We start from the raw sequence: 27,458 nt of genomic DNA, 5'->3' as shown, positions 1-27,458 counted from the left end.
AACTTAAAGTGAAGCAAATTCCACCAGAAATTAAAATTAAGTCTACTGTGGTCTTTCCAATTATTAGTAATATGTTGTGTCACCTATATAGAATGGAAAGATCACTGGCGGTACAGAATGGAAATTATAAAAATTTTATAAAAATATGGGAGCCATTAACATCTTTTTGTCATGATTAAATGCCATTTTTATATTAATTATACACCACTTAGTGTTGGGAGGGGGGGGGGGAGGGTTTCTATTGGAGGGTTTATGATCTTACAATTAATAATGGGCTTAGAGGGAGGGTGGGGGGAGGGTTGCTTTTATGTTTATAAAGTATACCGATAAGATGTTCATGTGGTCTATTTAATATTGTTAATATGAATTTTGTACACTTGATGAAAGCTTAAAAATGAATAAAGAATTTAAAAAAAAAACACAAAAAACTTAAAGTGAAGCCAATCTAAACAGTCACCATATAAATCCTCACTTCCAACTCCCTCAAGCTATTCAAAAGTATTTTATATTCACTCCAAAGCTCTTAACTATTTCAAAAAGATTTTATAGAAAGAGTCATTTTTATGAACTTTTTAACAAATGATTTATTTCAAAATGGTGGTTAGTGGAGGATAAGACCGATGAGGAGGCTAACCACATATAACCCAAAAGCTTATGTTAGCTTGGGTGTAGCCTACTGAGGTCCTATCTCCTGACTAAATGTTAAAAAGTTCATAAAAATGACTCTTTCTATAAAATCTTTTTGAAATAGTTAAGAGCTTTGGAGTGAATATAAAATACTTTTGAATAGCTTGAATGAGTTGGAAGTGAAGACTTATGTGGTGACCTTAAAGACAGAGAGTAGGCATTTGTGCATCTGTATTACCACACACTAACTGGTTAGAAACATAGAAACATAGAAAATGACGGCAGAAAAGGGCCACGGCCCATCTAGTCTGCCCACACTAATGGCCCACCTCCTAACTATCTCCATGAAGAGATCCCACATGCCAATCCCATCTTTTCTTAAAATCTGGCACGCTGCTGGCCTCAATTACCTGTTGTGGAAGAATACTGCGTTAGCCCTTACCACCTACAAAATGGGTGATAGTAAGTGATCATATGGTAATTATTAAAATGGTTGCACATTAATGGCAACATTAGCACATTGCCATTAATTGAAACTCTCCCTCCCACCTAAAAATCGGCCTTTAGGGCTGTGGTAAACATGACCTTAGCTTGCAGGAAAGACCTGTGTAAGGGCGCTCCAAAGCCATTATTTTACTCTGCTTAGTAAAAAGACCCTTTGGTCATTACCCAGATAAAGTCAGAACAGCCATAGGGCTGTAACTTTTTCTGTCTAGATACCAGGTACTAGTTTTAATTTTGCAAATACCTAAACTTCTGGTGGCTGATGGCTGATAACTGGTTACCAGTGCTCAGTATCAGGAAATATAAACTTTGTAACAGGTGTTTAAATCAAATGATGGCTGCTGTGTCTGAATATGGGAGGGGGATTGTTTTTAGCTTAGGGAATATTAGGCTTTTATCTTCTTTTTGCAGGAGTAATACTGATGGGTTTTGATGCCCATCCTCCCCCCTCCCCCCACCAGCAATTCAAATCAGAACTGGTGTAAGATGATGAAATGTAGATAGTAAATATGCCAGGTGTGTTTTTCCAGAGGCATCCTAAAGTGATCAGCTTACACTATCCTGAAACTCTCCATAGGAATCTACTGAATCTCCTAATCACTTTCTGACATTTCCATAGAATGTACCCTCTCCCCCCCCCCCCCCCCCCGAAAATCCTTTTGTTTGTGTTTTACTCTCTTTTTCTAAACTTATGCCTAGACTAAAAACTCTATATGCATATGAAAGACAAGTTTGTGTCCCTAAGGTTACAAATGTCAATACTTTTTTGAGTTTAGTATGAAAAGTATTAAATGTCATAAGGCAGAAAAGTCATTTTTAAGTGTGCTTATAAATCATTTATGTATAGGACTATATTTAAGGTACAGTTATATCTTGCTAGTATGAATCTTTGACAAATTGCCAACTGCTTCATTGCCAATGGTATAGCATTACGTTTATTTCTTTAGGCTCAGTAGTGGTTACTGGGAACATATGTTAGGAAGGTGTCAGTTCTAATGGAATTTTTTATCTGGCCTCATTCCAAATAGTGTTGGTATGTGTTTAAAATACTTTTTAAAAATAAATGAGTTTTTTTGTGATACTAATCCAAGAGTTAGAATATAAACATCAATGTCACTGAAAAAGTGAATTAAAAGAATGCAAAATAAAAGTGGAATAGTTTTAGTAGCCTTTTCGCCAAGAAAAATACAGTACAGCTTTGTATCATTGTCACATATTCTAGAATAGGTAGCTTCATTTTCAAAGCAGCAGATGCCAGCTGGCATCTTTACAATATCACCTTTCCCATTTCTTGGTCCTATGGGAGCTTTAATCTTTGTACTAGATCTTCTTTGTTTTTGTCTCAATACAGTTTCTTAGATTTCTACCATTTTATTGGTGGTGGTGGGGGGGACAAAAGCAATTTACTCTCTCTCATCAAGAGCTCTTGGGTCTTCTCCAGTACAATGCCATTGAAAAAGGATCTTTCCTAGAGATGGACCAAGGGTTCTACTCAAAGTATTTCCTCACACTGAAAAGAACGTAGGACTCTGTCCAATCTTAGACCTCCATGCTCTCAACAAATTTTTAGTTAAGGAAAGGTTTTGCATGCTCTCTCTGGGAACCCTGTTACAGATGAATAACTGGCTTTGCTTTCTAGATCTCAAAGAAGCTTATACACATATTCCCCTCATCTCAGAACACAAAATACCCTTGCTTTTAAGTGGGAATGCCTCATTTCCAATACAAAGTGCTTCCATTTGGATTAGCATCAGCACCCAGGGTATTTACAAAATACTTACTAGTGGTGGCTGCATGCCTCTGCTCATGCAACTTCCATGTCTTTCCCTGTCTGGATGACTGATTGATCAAGGGCCCAATGCCTCTTCAAGCTCACCATAACTTTGATAATATAGCTCTTAGAACTTTTAGGATTTGTAGTCAACTATCAAAAATATCATCTATAAATGACCCAAACTCTAGAGTTCATATGGGCTCTACTAGACACAACTCAGTCTCGAGCCACAGCAGAGATGTGAAAATCTGATTATCTGTCAACAAGTCTCCTTTCTTCAATGCTTCACAGCATATCAGATGATGTGTCTTCTAGGCCACATGGTGTCCACAATCCATATGATTTTGTTTGTTCATCTGTATCTCTAATACTCTAATGAACCCTCTTGACCAATGGTTATAAGCCACTGATCCATTATCCCACTGAATACAGGCAACCTCACCGACCACTCTCTCCAGAAGTCTTCTCTTCCACACTCTGAACCATCAAAAGATATTGACCACAGATGCTTCCAGACTAGGTTGGGGACCCATCTAAATGATCTCCACACTCAAGACAGATGGAATCACCAAGATAAATCTCTCCAATTCAATCTTCTCGAACTTCAGGAAATTTGAAACACCTCGTCACGTTCCAGGATCGCTTTCTCAATCAAGTAGTACTTATTTAAATGGAAACATAAGAAGCCATGTACTATGTAAACAAACAAGGGGGCACAGGGTTTCTTGCCTCCTCTGTCAGGAAGTGATGAAAATATAGGGATCCTTTTATCAAGCTGCGGTAAGGGTTTAACGCACGTAATACCACGTGTTAAACCGCCTGTTGCGCTAGCCGGTAACACCTGCATTGAGCAGGCGTTAGTTTTTTATCCGGCCACAGGGGTTAGCGCGTGATGAAATGTCCAAAGTGCTAACCCCACTAGCGCGGCTTGATTAAAGGAGCCCTTAATCTGGATAATCCCACACAACATATTTTTCAAAGTCATTTATCTCGCAGGGAAACAGAATGTCCTAGCAGACAGGTTAAGCAGGCTCCTACAACCTCACAAATAGTCACTCAACTCAGCTGTTTTGTGACAAATATTTTTTCAATGGGGGATCCCAGAAGTGGATATTTTTTCTTCCCCCCTTCCCCCCCCCCACACACAAACACAATCACAAGTTCCCAGTCTTCTGTTCCAGGATCTATACTCCCAGATGCCTGGAATCCGATGCCTTCTTCCTTGACTGGACAAACAAGTTTCTCTATACTTTCCCTCTACTACCTCTAATTGGAAAAACTCTTCTTCACCAAGAGCATGCCACCATGATCCTCATAGCACCCTGGTGCTACAACAACCATGATTTTCTCTTCTACAATTCAGTTCACGAGATCCCATCACACTGCAAATCTTTCCAACATTGCTGACACAGAACGAGGGTTCTCTTCTCCATCCCAGTCTACGCTCATTAATTCTCACAGCATTGTATCTCTCTCCCAGTGACTAGATGTTTTGCACTCTTAGCTATAGTATCAGCCATAATTGAAGCTTCCATAAAACCCTCTATACAATGTTGTTATCGCTTTAAGTGAACTTGCTTCACCTCCACTTTTTAGATTCAGTTTCTTGTCCTCTCCCGTCAGTTCTCAATTACCTATTGCATCTCTCAGATTCTGGTCTCAAAACTTCTTCAGTCAGAGTTAACCTTAGTACTATTATGGCTTTTCATACATTTCTGGATAAAAATCCATTGTCAGTACATCCTTTAGTTTCTAGTTTCATGAAAGGCCTTTTACATACTAAGCCAGCAATCAAGCCTCCTCCAGTTGCTTGGGATCTTACCGTTATACTTTCAACTCTAATGAATCTTACCCTTGAACCACTTGCAACATCATCGCTCAAGCATCTCACTTGAAAAGTAATCTTCTTAATCTGCATCACATCTGCACACCGAGTCAGCGATCTTCAAGCACTTGTTTCAGACCCACCTTACACAACATTCTACCACAACAGAGTAGTTCTTCACACTCAACCCAGGTTCCCAAAGGTCATCTCAGAATGTCATCTGAATCAGTCTATAGTTCTCCGTCTTTTTTCCAGGATCACATTCTCATCCTGGTGAAACTGCAGTACACACATTGGACTGTAAACCTGATCTGGCTTATTATCTGGATTGCATCAGTTCTCACAGGACTTCCTCTCACCTGTTTCTCTCATTCGATCTAAACAAACTTGGAGCTCCTCTCACCAAAGGACCATCTTCACATGGCTGGTGAACTGCATCTCCTTTTGCTGTACTCGGGATGGGCTGTCACTCAAAGGTTGGGTCACTGTACATAAAATCAGAGCAGTGATAACTTCAGTAGCTTGCCTATGTCCACTCTTATTGAAGACATCTGTAAAGCAGCCACTTGGTACTCAATTCATACATTGACATCCCTCTACTGTTTGGAATTTCATTCCAGATGGAATAATCAATTCAGTCAAGCAGTTCTTTAAAATTTATTGTCTACCCTCCAACCCTTATAGTTTCAGTTAGAGAGTCCCACATGTGTGAATATGCTGCCTGCTTGTCCTAGGATCTTTTGGAGAGCAGACGGCTGTATGAGTGAGATGAAAGAAAATAGCCTCCCCATTGCCTTGAGAAAGAGAACGAAACGCTTAGGCTGAGGAGATTTCCAGTAATGGCTGAAAGCTAAGCTAAATGAGATATCTATTGAAAGAAACTATTTATTAAAAGAAAATATTTATACAAGAATGAAAGATTAACCAAAAAAAGTGAAGAAAAGGAATACAATAAAAATATATGTGACTTTGGGAAATATGAGGAAGTAACCCTTTAGACTAGAGCTATGCTGCTTGGAGGGTAATCTGATAGCCCACTGGCACTTTAAATGTTTTTCTGTGTGATTGGACTGTATGTGGTATTGAGTGAAGATTAAAGACAACAGAGATAGTATAAAGGATGGCTCAAATGTCCTAGGATAAAGCATAGTTACTTACCTGTAACAGATGTTATCTGAGGATAGCAAGCAGATATTCCCACAACCCTCCCTCCTCCCCTAGTTGGCTTCTTAACTTTTTTACTGAACTCATGGTCCCGCGAGCTGACGTCGGGCAGGAAGCCACCAGTGAATGTGCAGTACAGGTAGTCTTGAGACTTAACAAAATTTTTAAGTGACAGTACGTTTTTAACATTGTACATGGATGATGTCATCCACATGTGAGAATATCTGCCTGCTGTCCTCGTATAAATCTAACACAACAAAAGTGGAACAATAGTCCCTGGATGGAGTGGAAAATGGCTAACAAAAAATTTATTGTGATGAAATCATCATGTAAAAACATCAAAGTTTAAAAATTATTTAATTTAAAAAAAAAGCCAAGCATTAATACAATATACTAATTGCTCCCAGGAATGGCAAAAGAGATCTGACCTCTTATAACACCTGTTACAGATAAGTAACTGTGCTTTATGGACCTTTTATCTGATCCAGTATGACAACTGGTTGAAAATTGCTTGCTAGAATTGAGGGACTAGTTTGATGTTAAATCTCATCAAAACAAAGACTCTTTTGGGGACATTTAAAATAAACCTGGTATCAGCCCAGTGAAGATAACAAAGTCATTAGAAATATCATCAGAAGCTAAAATTTTGAAAATTATCCTGGATTTCAAACTTTCTTTAAAAATGTATATACCATCATTAGCCAAACCTGTTATCTACAAGCCTCGCCTAATTCATAGACTAAGGGGTCCTTTTATCAAGCTGCGGTAGGGGTTTAATGTGCGTAATACCGCATGTTAAACTGCCTGCCACGCTAGCTGCTAATGCCTGTATTGAGCAGGTGTTAGTTTTTTAGCCGGCTGCGGGGGTTAACGCGTGATGAAATGTCCGACGTGCTAACCCCGCTAGCGCTGCTTGATAAAAGGAGCCCTAAATATCTAAATCTCAGGAAAGATTTGTGTCTAGTAGTCCAAGCCCTGGGTTGGTAGGTATTGATTATGAAAATTCTTTGTTTAGATGGTTGTTGAGAAAAACTTAATAGGGTCCTGCATGTCTTTTTAAAATTCTGATGCCTGATTATTAAGAGGTCGTGCTATGCAAGAGCATATTACATATTAATGAATTATTGGTGTTCAGTAACTTAGAATATAAAGTTTAAGGTTTTGACTTCAATCTATAGGATTCAAGAGAGGAGAGCTCCAGAATGCTTGCAGAATTTGATTTATGAGAATGTGCCATCTAGACCTCTATGCTCAGAAAGTTAAAACCTATTGGTCATGTCTTCAATAAGGGGCATAAAGTTGATGGGGACTTGGACTAGAGCCTTTATATTCATTGCTTCCCTCCTCCCCCTCCTTCCCACTGAATAAAATACCTGAGGAAATGAGAATAGAGACAAAGCCTTTGAGATTTCCTAAACTGATTAAAATGTGGTTCTTTCAAGAGGAATCTGAATGGGTTAAATAAATCAATGATAATAAGATGTCCTCATTTAGTTAATTAGATACCAAGCTTTAGTCAAAAAGCTTATTTTCAGAAATTCCCTCTGATATATATACTTCAGCAAAGCCACCGTTCCTGTTCTCCAACTTCTCCCACAGCTGATCAGAGAACGGCTTCAACATAATATCAATCGTTGGGAGCTCCTCACCACAGATCTCTGGGTTCTAGACATCATTCGACAGGGTTATGTTCTCTATTTTCATACCCTGCCTCCGAATCATCCTCCAAGAGAGTCTACTTCAGCTCCTGAACAGTTCTCTCTTCTCCTTCAGGAGATTTAGTCCCTCTCCTCCTAAATGCCATTGAGGAAGTTCCTCTCTCTCAACAACGGGTTTCTACTCCCGTTATTTCTTGATTCCCAAAAAGATGGGAGGACAGCGGCCCATTCTTGATCTCAGAGATCTCAACAAATTTCTCATCAAGGAAAAATTCTGGATGCTCTCCTTCACTATGTTTTATCCTCGGCTGGATCAAAACGACTGGCTATGCTCTCTGGATCTCAAGGAAGCCTATACTCATATTTCAATTCATTGAACTTCACAAAAATATCTCCACTTCCAAGTGAATCAGCATCACTATCAGTATAAAGTCCTTCTGTTCGACCTGGCTTCTTCTCCATGGGTCTTCACAAAGTGCCTGATTGTATTGGCCGCATCTCTCCGATCCCATGGTCTTGAAGTCTTTTCTTACCTAGACGACTGGTTGATCAAAGCTTCTACGACTCAGGATGTAGCTCTGGTAACATCTCAGACCATCACCTTTCTTCAAGCTTTGGGATTTGAAGTCAATTTCCCCAAATCCAACCTCATTCTGTCTCAACACCTTCAGTTCATTGGGGCTATTTTGAATACTGTTCTCATGAGAGCATTTCTCCCTCCAGATCGGCTATCGGCTCTCTTCAGCCTCTGCCAGCTGATGTTCACTGTTTTGACTATCTCTACAAGATGCATGATGGTTCTCCTCGGACATATGGCTTCCACAGTGCATGTGACACCACTGGCAAGGCTACATCTTCGCACTCCACAGTGGACTTTTGATTCCCAATGGTCTCAAGCGACAGTCTTTCACAGCATATCTCTGTCACATCATCTCTTCTGCAGTCGCTTCACTGGTGGATGACCTCCAATCTATCCAGAGGTCTCCTTTTCCACTTGCCTCCTCATCTCAAGGTGGGCACGATGGACGCATCTCCTTATGCTTGGGGAGCACATATGGATGGCCTTCAAAACCAGGGTCATTGGTCCACCAGGGAATGGAAATTTCACATCAATTTCCTAGAACTCAAAGCAATGTACTGTATTATGCCTTCAAGGCTTTTCAACATCTTCTGTGCCCTCAAGTCCTCCTCCTTCACACAGACAATCAAGTTTCAATATACTACATGAACAAGCAAGGATGTATGGGCTCTCTCCTCCTATGCCAGGAAGCACAGAAAATCTGGCTTTGGGTGACAGCTCGCAATCTTTTCTTAAAGGCTGTCTACATTCAAGGGGAGAAGAATTCCCTAGCAGACAACCTCACAAATGGAATCTCAACTCTGCAGCTCTTCATCCAATCTTTGCTCAGTGGGGCATTCCACAAGTGGACTTGCCCCAGTTCTGCTCCAGACTATACTCTCCTTACCATCTGGAAACAGATGCCTTTCTTCTGGACTGGATGAATATGTTTCTCTATGCATTTCCGCCCACTCCTCTCATACTCAAAACTGTTCAAATTCAAATGAGAGTCAGCCACAATGATTCTCATTGCTCCTCAGTGGCCCATGCAGCATTGGTTTTCCCTTTTACTTTAACTCAGCTCCAGGGAGCCAATACCTCTGCAAATTTTTCCTACTCTGCTTATGCAGAACCAGGGATCTCTTCTACATCCCAACCTGCACTCAGTACACCTGACAGCTTGATTATTCTCGGGCTGAATCTGTCTCAGTTGCATCTCTCTCAGCCTGTATGCAATATTATTGCCACCTCCAGGAAACCAGCCACTTAACAATGTTATCAACAAAAGTGGACTCACTTTTCTTCCTGGTGTCTTCTTCATCATCAAGATCCAACTTCCTTGTCAGTGGAATTGGTGTTGGATTATCTTCTTCATCTGTCGGACTCTGGACTCAAATCTACATCTATCAGAGTCCATCTCAGTGCTAGTACAGCTTTTCACATGCCAGTCAAGGGAAAACCTCTTACTGCTCATCCTTTGGTCTCCAGATTCATGAAAGGACTTTTCAATGTGAAACCACCTCTCAAACCTCCTCCTGTAGTCTGGGGCCTTAATGTAGTTCTTTCCAAGTTGATGAAGCCACCTTTTGAACATTTTGAACATTTGTAAAACACTTCTGTTTACTGTTATGTTGATATTACAGCAACAAAACTGGAAAAATTGTATTTATTTATTTAAACAATTTATACACCGCCTAAAAACCTAGGCAGTTCACAAAACCCCATACGTAATACAAATGAACATTTAAAAACAATCAAACACATCGCTGTAGTGCCCTCAAGGTCTTATAGCTCCTAAACAGGCAAAACGAAAACTCTGGTAAAAATCTCAGTTGTCATCATTCTTTTAAATGTTCATTTATTGCAACTGTGTCATAACAAACCAAGTAAATGAATCCATAACCGCAATTGGAGATGGTCATGTACTATATTATATAATGCATTTTTGCTACCTTTGCACTTTATTAAACTGTACTTACATGGAAAGTTGTTTTCCTTATCTTGCTCACTTCTGACAGGAGGGTCAGTGAGTTATAAGCTTTGGTGGCAGATCCACCCTTCACAGTTTATGACCAAGTGGTTCTACGCACGCATCCAAAGTTTCTACCGAAAGTGGTCACAGAGTTTTTTTCCCTAAGTCTCATTCTCAAGCAGGAGTAACGGCATTGCACACTCTGGACTGTATGCGTGCTTTGGCCTATTACATCGACAGGACAAAGCCACATAGAACATCTCCCCAACTTTTCATTTCATTTAATCCTAACAAGTTGGGGCATCCTGTTTCCAACAGAAAGATTTCCAACTGTATATCATTCTGTTATGCTGAGACTGGACTGCACCTGGAAAGTCATGTCCAGCTCACAAATTCCGAGCTATGGCAGCTTCTGTAGCTTTCCTTAGATCTACTCCTATTGAAGAAATATGTAAAGCTGCCACCTGGTCCTCAGTTCTTACATTCACCTCACATTATTGTGTAGAGTTTTTCTCCAGATGGGATGGGCACTTTGGCCAGTCAGTATTACAAAATTTATTTTCTTAAAGGCCAACTCTCCCACCATCTCATTCTAGTTAGCTTGGAGGTCACCCATTTGTTGAGAATATGCTGCCTGCTTGTCCTGGGATAAAGCACAGTTACTTATCATAACAGGTGTTATCCAGGGACAGCAGGCAGATACTCTCACAACCCACCCACCTCCCCTGGTTGGCTGCTTAGCTGGCTTATCTTAACTGAGGGACCGTGCACCTACGTCGGGCAGGAAGGCACTCGCGGTGCGTTTCACTTTTCATGCCATACCGGGGCTCCGTCAGTGACGTCACCCATGTGTGAGAATATTTGCTTGTCTCTGGATAACACCTGTTACAGTAAGTAACTGTGCTTTACATACATAATAAAAATGTTAAACAAATCATACACCAAACCAAACTAGATACAAAAGGAAAACGGGTGGGAATATATTACTTATTAAAAAAAAAGAGGGATGGGGAAGGTAAAAAACATTAAGGCATAGATCTCATATACAGCTTTAAAGATAAAGGTTTTAAGCATAAATTTGTATTTGGAACAATTAGATTCTTGCTGCAATGTTGATGGTAGTGAGTTTTATAATGTTGGAGCTACCACTGAAAAAGTGGCATAAAGTGCGGAAGAGTTGTTACAGCAAGATATTCTTGCTGTAATATGATTTCTTATTTTCCTGAATAGCTTTTTTATAGGTCAATGCTTTGTCCTTATAAAGATTTAATATTGAAAGTAAGCAGCGGCAGAGCCAGCACCTTTCAAGGGAACGGACTTGACAATGGAGCAGAATTAATTCCGGCATGAGTCATGGAGTTTTTTTCTTATTGTCTGACAATGTAATAGGGCTACCTTGTTCATGAGTTTCTGCATAGCATCAACCCATTGCTCTGTCTGTACATCCATCAGCAAGGAGGATAACTTCGTATCATCCGCAAATTTAATCACCTCACTTGTCGCACCAGTGTCCAGATTGTTTATAAAGATGTTGAAGAGCACAGGTCCAAGCACTGAGCTCTGGGGTGCCGCAGGGCTCAGTGCTTGGACCTGTGCTCTTCAACATCCTTATAAATGATCTGGACATTGGTACGATGAGTGAGGTGATTAAATTTGCGGACGATACAAAGTTATTCAGAATAGTGAAGACATAGGGGGATTGTGAAGATCTGCAACGTGACATAATCAAGCTTGAGAAATAGGCATCGACATGGCAAATGAGGTTCAATGTGGATAAGTGTAAAGTGATGCATGTCGGGAATAAAAATCTCATGCACGAATACAGGATGTCCAGGGCAGTACTTGGAGAGACCTCCCAGGAAAGAGACTTGGGAGTTCTGATCGACAAGACGAAGCCATCTGCACAATGCGTGGTGATGGCAAAAATGATGAACAGAATGCTAGGAATCATTAAGAAGGGGATCACGAACAGATCGGAGAGGGTCATCATGCCGCTCTACTGGGCCATGGTATGCCCTCACCTGGAATACTGTGTCCAGCACTGGTCGCCATACATGAAGAAGGACAAGGTACTACTCGAAAGGGTCCAGGGAAGAGCGACTAAAATGGTTAAGGGGCTGGAGAAGTTGCCGTACAGTGAGAGAGTGGAGAAACTGGGCCTCTTCTTCCTTGAAAAGAGGAGACTGAGAGGGGACTTGATCGAAACGTTCAAAATACTGAAGGGAATAGACTTAGTAGAGAAAGACAGACTGCTCACCCTTTCCAAGGTAGGGAGAACGAGAGGGTACTCTCTAAAGTTGAAAGGGGATAGATTCCGTATAAACGTAAGGAAATTTTTCTTCACCCAGAGAGTGGTGGAAAGCTGGAACGTTCTTCCGGAGTCTGTTATAGGGGAAAACACCCTCCAGGGTTTCAAAACAAAGTTGGACAAGATCTTGGTAAACTGGAATGTACGCAGGTGAGGCTGGACTCATTTAGAGCACTGGTCCCGCCGTGTGAGTGGACTGCTGGGCAGGATGGACCACTGGTCTGACCAGCAGCGGCATTTCTTATGTTCTTATGGAGATTAAAGGATGTGGTTATTTTAGATGTATTTAAATTGTTTAAGTCTCTACAAGTAACATTCTTTGTGAGGGGCTCAGAAGTGATGGTAGGACTGGATACGTTAAATGAAATAAGGGAATGGTCAGTCCAGGGGAGCAGAAAAAGTTAGGAAAGTTTAACATCCTGGGCTACGATGGGAACTCATAGCAGCCATTTTGGATGAGTGATCTGCATGGGGCAGGAGCGTAGGAAGATAGCTCCTACCCCAAAAGACCGCTAGACCACCAGGTAAGGTCCGGGGAGGTCCAGGAGGCAGGTGTTTGTGTGTGTGTTTGTGGGGGGGTGGGTATTCTAGTTTTAGGAAATTGCGAATAATCAAAATCATGAGTCCTAAAACCACGAATCGGGAAGGGGAAGTGTAGAGACCTAAAAGAAAAAAATATTGAGACAGTCAGCAACAGTACTGGCTTTGGGGCTTTCCCTACCCGCTCAGCTGATGAGCCATCAGGGGAAGCCCCAAAGCCAGCAGCTTCGGGAAGTTCTGCTGGCTCAGCTGATTGGGGATTCCCCTGCCGCGATCAGCTTAGCTGGAAATGAGAGCAGCAGCGGCTGGCAGGAGAAAACTTAAAATTTTGACAGGAGGAATGAAGGGAGGAGTTGTGCCTAGTGACTGCTTTTTTGAGCAGGTGCTAGGCACAGTTCTGCCTCTTTTACCAGGGCTGATCCGCAATCAGGCATGATTCTCTAACCAGCACTATCATGTGATTGACACGCGATCAGTGGTCACTTTTAAGGTGGCCACTGACATGGTTGCCAGTTGAAGAATCCGGGGGTTAGGGCACCAAGCGCTATTCTATAAATGGCGCTCAAAGTTGACACCATACATAGAATAGCACTTGTCGCTGGGATTCATGCCTAGTTTTAGGTATGAGAATTTACAATATTTGAAATCTGGTGTAAATCCTCACGCTTAAATTAGGTTTAAATCTTCCTTATTCTATAACACTACATGCAAATTCTAGGATTATCCCTGACTTTCCCATGCCCCTCCTATGACCACATTCCCTTTTCTGATCTGCATATAAAATTTGTGCATGCATCATTTCATTGTTGCCAATTAGTGCCAATTAACTGCTCATCTGTAAGTTAAGCTGCACACACATTTATGGACTACACCCAATGTGCACCATATATAGAATACAAATAGCCATTTTTCTGATCATTTATACATGTAATTAGTACAATGTTAGTGGCTATTTATAGAATTGCCCCCACAGCAGCTACGTTTAGTCAGGAAATCCAGCAGTACAAAGGATTAGATTTACTGCACATTTCTGTGAGTTATACAATTTAACATTCATTGTTAATAAAGCAGATCCATTAATAATAATGGAATTTGTGTTAAATAGCATGCTTTAAATTGCATCAATGCACACTAATATGCAGTAATATTCCTCATCATGTTAATGCATAGCAGTAAATTTAATGGATCAAATTTGAACCTGCCAAATTTAGCTAAATTTTTAGCTGAACACAGTCATCTTCAGCTGAAAATTTTCTCAAAGTTAACTAGCCAAAATTATAGGCCCTTTTACTAAAGCTTAGTATATGCTAACAAAATTAGTACACGCTAAATGCCAAGAAGCATATGATCTTCATAGCATTTAATGCATGTTAATTCTTTTAGCACACACTAAGCTTTAATAAAAGGGCCTCTTAGTTCTTTATTGTATCCATTCAGGCCTGGATTCTGTAAATGGTGCATTAAGTTAGGCATCTATATGTGCATAGATCGTACCTATGATGCCTAACTTAAATTGCTTTAATTGTCTTTAATCGGCATTGTAATGGACTGTGCCATTTAAAACCAATTAAATATTTGTTTCAAAAAAGGTAGGCGCCAGAATTCCACTTACAGCATGGCATCTGGTAGCATCTAAGGTCTACATAGGCACGTTAAAAGTTTAGGGAAGATTCTCACATTTGCCTTAAAGGAAAGGTGCCAAATAACCCTTTTATTGCTGGATTGGTTTGCAGAAATTTGACCTAGCATTTTTCACTAAATTCCATGGACTGCGCGAAGGGAGTTTGTCTGACTGCAATAGATAGGCCCCTTACATTAATTGTATGAAAATCCATCATCTTAATTTACCATTCTCTAAAAATATTATGTTTCATAAAAAAAACATATATTTATTATTCAGGAATATACATTTAAGATGCTAAAGAAACATTGGCCTTCCTTTACAAAGCCGCACTAGCGTTTTTAGCGCTGGCCACAGCAGTATGACCTCCGACGCTCATAGGAATTCTATGAGTGTCAGAGGTCTTACCGCCACAGCCGGTGCTAAAAACACTTGCGCGGTTTTGAAAGGAGGGGGATAGATTTCCAAATATTGTTTTATTTTCAGAAAATCATTTTCAGATCCATTTCGCCAGGTAAAACAGTTCATTATCTACAAAAATGGACTTTTAAACAATTACCATCTAATAAGTGGACAAAAGTAGATAAAATCTTTAAGTGCATATTTTTAAGCCACACTAAACAGAGATGCTTCTGAAAAAGTTAGGGCATGAGTTTCACTCACATGCGTACTTTAGAAATATAATTTTCTTATTGACAGCAGCAGATGAATCCAGAGACTAGTGGGTTGTATCCATCTACTAGCAGGTGGAGATAGAGAGTAGTTAATGACACAGGGACAAATTTTTCCCGCCCCCATCCCCATGAGTTTTTTTGCTGTCCCTGTCCCATTCCTGTAATCTCTGCCTTAACTACACAAGCCTCAAACACTTATGATTTAAAAGTGTTTGAGGCTTGTGCAGATGAGGACAGAGCTTGCAGGAAAGGAGCAAGAATAGGAAAAGAACTTGCTGGGACGGGACGGGAAAATGGGTACCCGCAGGGACGGGGAAAAATTTGTCCCCATGTCATTCTTTAATAGAGAGTACTGAGGTGCTGTGTCCTATTGGATGGGACATCTCCTTTTGAACCAATATGCTCTATCTCTAGCAGGCGGATGGACATGTGCTCTCTAGCTCATGGTTTCTCTGTTGCTGAACTACTGTTCTAGTTTCGATTCAGTTGGGCTGTGGGGTATCCTGACTGAGTGCTGTCAGCTGTGGGAGTTACACCTGGTTTCTTCCCCACCCATCCTCCTAGTTATAGCTTCTTTCCTTTCCCACACCTTAAAAAAATGAGATTCAGAGTGAGAGAAGCATTTGGGCCCAAGTTCCTGCACAAGAAGTGGCAACTTGGATGTCTGGCAGAAGAAATTCTTCCATTTTGGTACCTTTCGTTATATGGTGAGTGGCTCCTTTAAATTTATTAATTGAGTTGGGTTACCGCAGATGTCATTTTTGTTGTTTCAGATGGTGGCAGAAGCAGTTAAATGCTGTTCACCCTGTGGTAAGCGTCAGACAGCATTGGGACAATGTTCTGTGGGATGTTTAGCCTCCGTGGCCTTAGAGGAAGCTGTTTCTGTGGACAGACCGGCAGTTTCCCATGCTGAAGAAGGGCAGCTATGATGTCCCCTCACTACTGCAGCTATTTTGTTGCATCATGAGGCAGCTCCCGCAAATTCTTCTGGCACTTCGGGGGGAGGGGGTCTTCTTTGGCAGTTCCAGCGATTTCTTGGGCTCCCCTGCCATTACAACATGATTTTTCTGGCTCACATAATAATTTACAGGAGAACCTGATGGAGCCCTTTTCCGCAGAATGTGTTTTATTATTTCACAGGGCTTGTTAAAGAGGTTTAGGGTTGCTAAGGACTTCTCTGGCACCTCTCTGGGGCAGCCTCTGATGTTGGTTGATACGCTACCACTCGCTGTACCCTGGCAACTGGACTTAGGGACAAAATGTAGTCTGAGATGGGAGCGTTATTTCCTTTGCCCCCTCCCCCCCACACAATTCCCATGTGGATGGTGCATCCTCCTCCTCCTCAGATGTCTTGCTGGAGGACATGAAAGGAGAGGAGCCCTGATGATCCCACAGCAGTTAGGGTTTTTCATCATGTAGAATTGCCTGCTTTCATTGCCAAGGCATTACAGGTGCTGAACATTACAACACATGAGTCCCAGATTCTGTCTAATGCTAACCCTAAAATGGCAAGCTCCCAATATGCCACCCAGCATTTTTGAAGTTGATTTCAGTTCAGTGGGCCATTCCAGATGCCAGACTGAAGGTGACCAAGGCTATGTCCAATCTTTATCCCATTACTCAGTACAAGGGGGCACTCAGAGAAATTGAAAGGGGAGAGGTTTAGAACAAACGCCAGGAAGTTCTTTTTCACACAGAGGGTGGTGGATACATGGAACGCGCTACCAGAGGATGTGATAAACAGGAGCACGCTACAGGGGTTCAAAGAAGCTTTGGATAGGTACTTGGAAGACAAAGGGATTGAGGGGTACAGATAAGAGTAAAGGTAGATTATAGGGATGGGATTAGAGGTAAGTTACAAAATTAATCAGGGACCACTGTTCAGGCACTAGGCCTGATGGGCCGCTGCGGGAGCGGACCGCTGAGCAAGATGGACCTCTGGTCTGACTCAGCGGGGGCAACTTCTTATGTTCTTATGTTCTTAGGAGCAATGGGATAAATATTAAGACTCCCTAGGGTGGATTCTTTGTTGATCGCAGTGACTGAAGAAAGTGGGATAGAGCTGAAAGACATTCAGGATAGAAAGTTGAAGGTTTCTTTAAAGGTGTCTTTAGCACCAAGTTTCTAATTATAATACACACATAACACTGGACAACAAAGTTTTTGCTTCTTCAACACTTCTGGGTGTATCTTACAGATTATGACGTTTTCAACATGGATGCTTTTCTGTTCGAAAATGGGGTATAAAGTTAGATGTCCCAGTGGCTAAGATGTCTAAGCAGACAATTTTAAATATAAAATATACATATATTTGAACGTCCAGCAGTTTGCCATTCGAAAATGGTCATTTTTGTTCCTCCAACTGTGGATGTTCAGCTGGAAATGTCCAAGTTGGACTTAGACATTTTTTTTTCAAAAATGCCCTCTATGCATGCAACATTAGATTATTCTCCTTTACAGTGATGTTTAAATCAGAAGATTGGATGGAAAAATTCCATATGTGTGTAAGTGTGGAAAAAAACAGCAGTAGCTTGAATTTAAAATGGCTGTGAGCCGCCCACTACTTTAGTATCCCTTTTTGATAAATCATTCTCAAAAGTTTTTGATAAATCATTCTCAAAAATATTTAGGTGTTGTATTTGATGCTACGTTAACATTTTCAGATCATGTAATAAAACATTACTTTTTCACTTTACGTAAATTGAAAGATCTGATTGATAAGGATTTATTTCTGACCTTAGTACATTCATTATTTATGACAAGATTAGATTATGCAAATATTGTACTTCCTGGTCTTTCACAACAAAACTTGAAAAAATTATGACTTTATAGAATGTAGCTTTTAAAATGGTAAGTAGAGTAGGCATAAGGTTACCAGATGTCTAGATTTACCTGGACATGGCTTCTTTTTAGAGGACATGTCTGGGCGTCTGGATGGCTTTTCAAAACCTAGTCCGGGTTTTGAAAAGCTTCCTGTTCACATCACGTTGGGAGGGGGAATTCATGTATGCACAAATGCAACGGGGTAATATCACAGGCATGCACTTGTGACATCATAAAGTCACATCTGCGGATGCCTTCCTGACTGACAAGAACAGGATGAGGGGGCAAGGATGGGGTGTGATGTGGGCATAATGGGGAAGGGCTGGGTGGAACTGGGTGGGTCTGTGGGTCTGGATTTTACACAAGTAAAATCTGGTAACCCTAAGTAGGCAGTATGAACATACTACTCCATTACTTATTGAAAATCATTGGCTTCTAGTATACATCGTATACGGTTTAAGATTTTGATTATTTTGATATAAGGTTATAAAAACTGGATTACCAAGTACACTTGCTGAATTGATTACACCTTATGCTGCTTCCTGTACCTGTACATTAAGTTCAAGTCAGGCCTTTTTGTTTCAGGTGCCAGTAGTAAAAGAGGCTTATCCGAGAGCTGATACTTATTCTGGTAAATACTGGGGGGATTGTTTCCTATTCCTGTTAGGCTTAGTAAGCCCCTCTTTTTTCATCTGGGAGTGTAGATGCTGGAGGTGCCAAATTTCATCAGGCACCCATGGAGACAACTGGATGAGTCCTTCCTATTCATGTGAAAAGGATGACGCAACTGTGGCATGTGACCGCAGGGTGTGACAACAGGGTGTGGCCAAAGGGGCACCTCAAGTCCCTTGGGAGCCCCTTGGAGTCATGAGGAGCATTGAGGAATTGGATAAGTTTGAGGTAATTTCTTTCTGCTTTCTTTTCCTTTTTATTATGGGAAAAAGAAAGGTAAAAACTAAAAGTTCTATTCCAGTGTCATCTGGACATAAGAAATGCCGCTGCTGGGTCAGACCAGTGGTCCATTATGCCCAGCAGTCCGCTCACATGGCTGCCCTTTGGTCAAAGACCAGCACCCTAACTGAAACTAGCTCTACCAGCATACGTCCTTGTTCATCAGGAACTTGTCTAACTTTGTCTTGAATCCCTGGAGGGTGTTTTCCCCTATGACAGACTCCGGAAGAGCTTCCAGTTTTCTACCATTCTCTGGTTGAAGAAGAACTTCCTTATGTTTATATGGAATCTATCTCCTTTCAATGGATTCTCATTTGATGGCATCTAATACAATCTCAATACCAACTGAAAGAGCTGATTTACACTTGGGGGCATTTTTCAGTCCCTTAGATTGTACTCCCCTACCCCCTCTACCGGTATCCAGTGATTTAGGTTCCGAACAAGTGCCGAATATTTCTCCAACAGATACCTTATGATATCAGACATCTTCACAAATGTTATTTAAGAAAATGCCTAAAATTATTTCCCCTCAAGAAGATAAGTCTGTGGAGCAAGGTTAGTTGGAGATTCCACAGGATATTTCTTTAAAAGATTTATGGTCAATAAATAGTAGAGTGGAGGGATTGTTATAAACTGTCATTAATCAATATTTTCGCAGAAGGTAGTTGAGAAATTGGATAATGTGGATTATAGAATGACATAGTGACTGCTACTTGTGGATAGCCGCAGGTAGGTGCGAGTAACCCGCCGAAACAGGGAGAAAAAAAACTGGTTGCCATGGGTACGGGGACAAGGCCATTCACTGCCCTGTGGAGTAGTGAATGGCCTTGTCCCTGCAGTTAAGTGAGGTAATGCACACAAAATACTTGTCACCCCTCACGATTGCATGGTCCAGCAGCCCCCTCCCTCCTTCTTATTGATCACCACGGTCAGGCATCTCCCTCCCTCCCTTCCCCTCACCGCTGGCAATTTTCATTTTTCAGTCTCCAAGTGGCATGAGCCTTTAAACAAGTCACGTGCAGCTGTCTGAAACAGGAAGTTGCATCAGAGGAGAAGTTAATAATAATAATCAGTTTATATACTGCAAGGCCGTAAAGTTCTATGCGGTCTATAATAGTTAAAAAACAACAACAATAAAAAAAGTTGAATAGAACTAAAAAAGTTAAAAGCCAATAATTAGAGACACTAAAATGATCAAAATAGTGCATAATAATTTTTTTTATGAATTAGCTGCCTAAATTCTTCGAAAACAGATATGTTTTTAGATGTGTTCTAAATTCTCCAGCTGAACGTGAATTAAGAAAAGGCTCGGGCCACTTGGAGACAGAAAAATGAAAATCATCAGTAAAGGTGAAGGGAAGGGAGAGAGGGAGATACCCGGACTTTGGCAATTGGGAGGGAGGGGGCTGCTGGACTGCGCAAAAGGCGCTGAAAGGAAATGGAGAGAGGGGAGAGAGGAACAGATGCTGAAGGGAAATTGGTAAGAGATAGGGGGAGAAGACGCTGAAAAAAAGTGGGGAGGGAGGGAGAGAGAGTGGAATAGATGCTGAAGTGAAGTGGGGAGGAGAGAGAGGGGGGAGAGAGAGGAGAGAGGGGAGAGAGATGCTAAAAACCACCTGGGGGAGGGAAGGAAAGATGGAAGGGATGAAGACAGAGATGCCAGACTATGGGCAGAGCAGGGGGAAGAAGATGGGTGTCAGACCAATGGGGTTGGGGGTGGAGGGAGAGGTGGAAGGGAGAACAGATGCCATATGGAAGAGGCAGAGAGAAGGCAGACAGTGGATGGAAGGAATAGAATGATGAGAAGATGAGGAAAACAGAAACCAGACAACAAAGGTAGAAAATAAATTTCTATTTATTTAATTTTTTTTTTGCTTTAGGATAAAGTAGTATATTAGTTGTGTTGATAAACATTTATAAACAAAGCTCTGTCAGCTGAAGATCTCTTCCTCTAGTTCAGCAGCCAGAACTTTGATTTATAAAATGGCAATTGTACATAATATTGTTTCTTTTTATACTTTAATAAAATAAGTTCAGTATAAAACTATTTGAGGTTTGTGCAGATGGAATCAGATAGTTTGCGGGGACTAAGCAGAGATGGGGACTGAGCTCGTGGGGATGGGGCCGAGCTGGGGACAAAATTTTTCCCCGTGCCATTTTCTAATGCGGATTCTAATGTAAAAGTATTGAATAAATGTTTATCCTTAACTGAAACTCAAATATCTACCTTATAAGCTGTTTCTTCTTCAGCAGTTAAGGATTTATGTGTTATCCATTCTAAACAGTTTAGAAAAATTGTGTTTTGTTAATTTTCCTATGACACTTTTGCTGTCACCTGAAATTCTGTCAAGGAAATATCTTAAAGATATTTTAAGTTTACAAACTGCAGAAACTTTGTCAATTTCAAATTGTTATTATATTCCATAAAAAAGAAGTTTCCTTCTGAACAGGGATGGACTATGTAGGGCTCCTTTTACTAAGATGCGCTAGCGGTTTTAGTACGCGCTTAGCGCATGCTACAATGCCACGCACGCTAAAAGCTAATGCCTCCATAGAGCTTGCGTTAGTATTGTTCGTTTAGCACGTGGTTTGCGTGCGCTAATCTTGAGCATGCGCTAAAAACACTAGCACATCTTAGTAAAAGGAGCCCTTAGTTACAACATAATTTGACCTAACTGGATTCTTGGAAGATTCCCAAGATTTGATACAAACTAGGTCCACCCTTTTGGTGGTAGGTTTAAATGAAAATGGCAAAGCTTTAAAAACAAAGATGCTAAATTATGTGTAGCTAAAGTACTTATTTTCTCTGATGTGGCCACGGTGACACAATTGAGATGTAATGCATTTCTTATATTAAAGTCCAGTGTTAGTCTTTGGAGCCACATTTAAAAAAAAAAAAATTCTTGTAAATGTTTGTAGAAATTTCAAGATAATGATTTTGTCTTTTGGAATCCTTTATAATTAGAACAGTTTCTTAACATATATGAATAAAAATATGACTGATTTGATGGGGAGTTTTTTATAAAGATACACCAAATATAAATCTGGTCCTGTTTTTTCACTAGGTTGTTGTTTATGAATGCTTTATGATCTTAAGGTGTTATATTTATTGGATCCAAATTTTCTTTACTTTATTGTCATATATTGGTATTAGTCTCTCTTGATGTGGGCTTGATGGAATATTTTATATTTCCTTCTTTTTTTTCTTTTTTATTAATTATTTGCTTGCTAAATTCCATTTTCTTGTATCCTTGTGGATTTGTATTAGTAAAATTACACACACACACACAAAAAAGAGGCTATCTGACTAGTACTCATAATGCTGGCTTTTATTATTTAACTCCTATCTTGTGGAATGATCTTCCCCAGGAGTTAAGGGAAGAATTGTCTATTGTTCGGTTTAAAGAAAACACTTGAAAGCTTATTTTTTTTTTTCGGTTGGCTTTTGGAAATGAAGTGGATTAGATGGTTGGAATGATGAATAGTGAAAGCTGTGAAGGCAGAGAATACGTATATTGAATTAATATATTGGAATTTTAGGGTATGTATTTATGGGGCGGACTTTGGTCTTTTATTTATGTAGCTCTTGTATGGGGTTTTACTGTTTTTATTATGTAAATCGTTGAATGAGTTTGGTCTGACTGGTGGTATATCAAGTGTAAGAGACTGTAACTGTAGCTGTAATTCGTTGAATTGTAATGTACTATACAGCGTCTATAATACCATCAGGGTATTGTAACGGAGAATGTTTGCTGAGATCAACTCAGTCCTTTGCTTGTGAAAAAAAGCTGTCATAGAGTATGAATCGAATCGTATCGAATTGAAAAATCAATTCAATTGGTATAATTGAATCGAATTGAATCAATTTTTTATCCTGAATCGGATTGCACTACATATGATTTGCATGCTATTTGTATGTGCATAAGCTGTAAAAACAAAAATTGCCCCCAACCTGGTACTTTTTACCAAGTTGATGGAGCATTGTGCATCTGGCCCCTTGTATTTTTTTGGTCACCATAGACAACCTTGGTTTCTCTTTCAAACACATAGATGAACATGTGTATGACTAAGACAATGCGGAAAAATTATGGGGTCCTTTTATCAAGCTGCAGTAGGGGTTTAACGCGCATAATATCGCGCGTTAAACCGCCTGCCGCGCTAGCCGCTAATGCCTGCATTGAGCAGGCATTAGTTTTTTAGCCGGCCGTGGGGGTTAGTGTGTGATGAAAAGTCCAATGCACTAACCCTACTAGCGCGACTTGATAAAAGGACCTCTATGGCTAAATTACAGAGCTGCCAAGTGAACTGATTCCAGAAAATAGATGCTATACCAGGCCTGTATTTCTGACAATTCTATTCTTTAAGCATTATGGATTATACATCACTGATTTCAGTTGAGTAGAATCAGGGACTATAAATACCACACTACTGTGGGCTACAAGTTTAAAATCAGGACTGGCCAAAAAATATCTCTTTCTCTCTCTCAGAACTGGGTAATTTAGCTTCTCTGAGAAATTTTTGTATCTGTTGGAGGAAGGAATGGCCTAGTGATTAGAGCTACAGGTTGTGGATTCAAACCTCACACTGCTTCTTTTGACCCTGAGCAAGTCGCTCAATCCTCCATTGCTCCAGGTATTTTAGATAGACTGTGAACCCACCGGGACAGATAGGAAAAATGCTTGAGTACCTGATTGTAAACTGCTTAGATAACCTTGATAGGCGGTATATACATACCTAATAAACCCTCCTCCTTTACATAGCCGTACAAGCTTTTTTAGCACTGGCCGCTCTGGCACAGCTCTGAAGCTAAAAATGCTGGTATGGCTTTGTAAAGGAGGGGGTAATAAATTAATACAGCTTATATTTTAATTTAAACATGTAATTGTAGTCCAAATTGTATTTGCATTGTTTTCAGAAACAGCTGTAATACTGCATATTGTAAATTATAAAATACAAAATTAAGTATTACATTTTCTGAAGTTCTGCTTGCTAATTAGTAGTCAGCTCCCCTGTGTATGTTTTCATTATTTCAAAATAAAATTGAGATTCTATGTTTTGAAGAATAAAATCATTTGTTTAATAGTGTCCCACATTAATGTTAAGGTTATCCATAGGACCCATAAATTGGATTGATACACGTAACTGGTAAATTGCTTAATCGAGTCTCCTGCTTTGGGGTGGATGAGGAGGACCACAGGATAGAAAATCTAGGCTGTGTAAATAACCCAACAAGTCAGTGGAGTTCTTTCTTCAGAAAGAAACACAGATAGCAGTAATTAATGACCCTGACTCTGTGCCAAAAAAGCTTTCTTCTGACAACTCCAACTTAATTAAAACTTAAGACATTTCAATGGCCTTAGAAAGCCCCTGATGGGGTAAACTCCTGCAGACTCGTGAGAAAATTTTGTACGTTAAAGGAAAAGATGTGTGCTACTACTGGTGCCATGACTCTAATCCTTGACAGTCAAAGAATCTATTTAGCCAAAGCCTTTTCTTTTAGCTGGCTCACACCTGCAGGCTTACTGGTACTTCCTCTGCACCAGAGAAGGCAGAATTGTGTTTTAGGAAAGATCAGATAATAGGAGTCTTGCTGTTGCTTTTGTTTTTGTGCATTGTTCATTAGCCTCTGAACATTGCAGGCACACTTGATATGCTTGGTTTGCTGGGGGAGCCGGGGGGAGGGGGGGATGAGTATCCACTGAAAGTTCTAAAGTGCTTGGGGAACATTGGTGAGGATGGGTTAGTAAAAAAAAAAAAAAAGTTTTAATGCAAAAGTTGTTCAAATTAAAACGCACAGATGATAGGTGTTGTGACTGCCAGTGTCCTGCTGTTCTTAACACATCCAATCTCAAAGAACAATAGGGGTGTCCTGGACAGTACATATTTTAGACACAAGGAAATGTGCTTTTCAGTATGCATTTCTGCTTCTATTCAAGCAGGGTATTATTTATTTTTTTAATTGACAAGTTTAAGATTCTCTGGCAGGTATTCTGTAAGAAAAGGATGCCTGGCTTGTGGAGGAACAAAGTCTGTTCGCTGCTGTCGAACGAGGCTACTGGTATTTATTTTGTTAATAAACATGGGACGGAACTCTGGAAATAACATTGCTTGCATACTAATTGGTGTAACTGGTTCCTTGATTTGCATGAGAAAAAAATAGGAATTTAATTTCATCTCCCCATGTAGAAATAAAAAAGTGCTTTGTGAATTGCTTGCACTCCCTCTTTTCCACAGACTCAGACAAATCTGATCAGTTGAATTGAAGAGAGTAAACTCCTGGATTGTCTGTTGCCTTTTGGACACTGCCTGGAATGAACTGTTTAAACAACCTTGAAAAGCTTTTGAGTTAGCGTCTGAATTATAGATTCTGAAAAATGACAAAGTTGAAGGTATTCGAGAGTCACTTCGTTTGAGCCTTTTTGTGGAGGCTAATTGTGAAGAACTTGTTTGTACAGGTGATGTACCAAAACGTATAGGTGCTGTACTCGTACGCTACCTTTTTTTTTAGACAAATCATTTATTTTATCCTTATGAAAGGCTGAGTTATATAATCAAATGGAAATACAAACTATCGTAGGTATAGTTGACACACTTGAAAGAAAAAGAAACAGTTGTGTCAGCCTAAGAAGACATTCTGATGTCTGCATTGTGTCTTGAAAATCTTGCTGGATAATTATTATTATTATTTTTTTTTTTTTTTGGGGGGGGGGGTTTGGAGGCATATTCTTACAATTGTTGATTACTGTAAATATATTATTTTTATTAGTAGAAATAGTTTTGGTGGTGATGGTGGTAACGGTAGTGTTGGTGGTGTTGATGATATCCTGATTAACATCAGAATGGTAGAAATCAACATTTTATTTGATAATCAATTTGTTCAGAATTTCAGAAATCAATCTCTGTTCCAATCAACAAAGCAGATTTCACCTATATCAGTTTTCAAGTAAAATAGATATAGAGAGACATTTTTAATCCTTCCAGTCCATAGGCAAAACTATTGCAGCTGTATTGAACTCATTCAGTTTGGTTTTAGCTTTCCTATTTGCCACTTTTACTGCCTGTTGCTCAGCCATATGTTTTAAGCATATGGATTTGCTCATATTGAAATAAAAGTATCCCTATTTAATTAAAGCAAATGTATTTAAAAATAAACTACCATAATATAATATGTTTGGGATTGTAAAAGTTTTCCATTGAAAAAAGTGAGTGTTTGAAAGGATCTTCTTACATGCTGTGGGCAGAAATCAGAGTCAACAGAGCTTACCAAAAAAACAGGAGTTTTTTCCCCCTAGAAAAATTTGATGTGGGTCACTGTGTATAATAATACAAAAAAAGTTTCACATCATGTGTGTCTGTTTTGGATTAGTTGGAACTTAAAATTAGGTTACTTTTTAGTATATCTAACATATAATTAAGAAAAACATTTTTGTTTATAGAAAATGTAAGATTATTCCACGCATGCAGATTTATGGAAAATTTAAATAAACATTTATATTTGAGTCATATTTGTGATAAAAGTGTACTGTACAAGAGAAGGTCCAGCTTAAACTGGATAGGACTAGTATTTGTTTATACTAATTATATCTGGTTTATATGCTGTATTAAATATTAATTAAACTTGAAAATTGCCTTCCTTTGAATAATGGGTACAGAGTAGGCTGACTGAATTGTTCTTTGAGGTTTATTTCAAGTTGTTCAGTTATTATTGTACTACATAATCTCATCGGTTAACACTTTTTGTAATGTATCCACTTAGGAGGTTTTATTTTTATTCTTATATGAACATGAGTTGCCATACTGAGTCAGACCAAAGGTCCATCTGTCTCAGTATCCTGTTTCCAACAGTTAACAAGTACCTGGTAGAGTCCCAAACAGTAGCAAGGTTCAATGTTGCTTACCCCTAGGGTTAAGCAGTAAAGCAGAAGTTTTTCTCATGTCTATTGTAATTACAGTTCTTGGACTCTATTATCATTGTTATTATTATCACTATTAGTATTAGTTGTTCTTGAGCCAGACAGCGCATAGAGCAGACAGACACATCTACATTTTTGGTCTTGTATTTCATCAGCTGCTTCTGTCAAATTAAAGTGAGATCCTTTTCAGTTGTTTGATACCTCATCTACCTAGGCCTTCCTGGATCTCTTTTCCCTTCTGGTTTCCAGTTCATGGCTTGCTGTGATATTCGGTGCACATCCAATTTTTTTTTAGGTGCCCAAGCCATCTAAAGTCACCGCTGCTGTTTTATCTTACTAATTAGTGACTGTTTAGTTGAATTTCTTATCGCTCTGGTTTTAACCTTATCTTGCCACTTGATATGTAGGATTCTTCTTAAGCTGTTTGAATCAAAACTGTCTGCTCTGTTTTGGAGAGTTTTCATTACTGACCAAGTATTTCCACTGCATAATGTAATAGGAATCATTATATTATATACATGTATCTTTTTTTAAGTTGTTAGCTT

General features: G+C 39.7%; 1 protein-coding gene across 2 annotated transcripts in view; it reads left to right on the top strand.

Moving 5' to 3' along the window:
• The window catches only part of ZFHX4 (zinc finger homeobox 4), a 568,535-nt gene that overhangs the window by 266,596 nt on the left and 274,481 nt on the right, over window positions 1–27,458 (top strand). The gene's annotated exons all lie outside the window — the stretch shown is intronic.

Source organism: Geotrypetes seraphini, chromosome 2 (assembly GCF_902459505.1).
Source record: "Geotrypetes seraphini chromosome 2, aGeoSer1.1, whole genome shotgun sequence".
In the NCBI taxonomy this organism is placed as follows: domain Eukaryota; kingdom Metazoa; phylum Chordata; class Amphibia; order Gymnophiona; family Dermophiidae; genus Geotrypetes; species Geotrypetes seraphini.
Note: the sequence above shows the minus strand (reverse complement) of the source record. Positions and strands in the feature narration are given on the sequence as shown.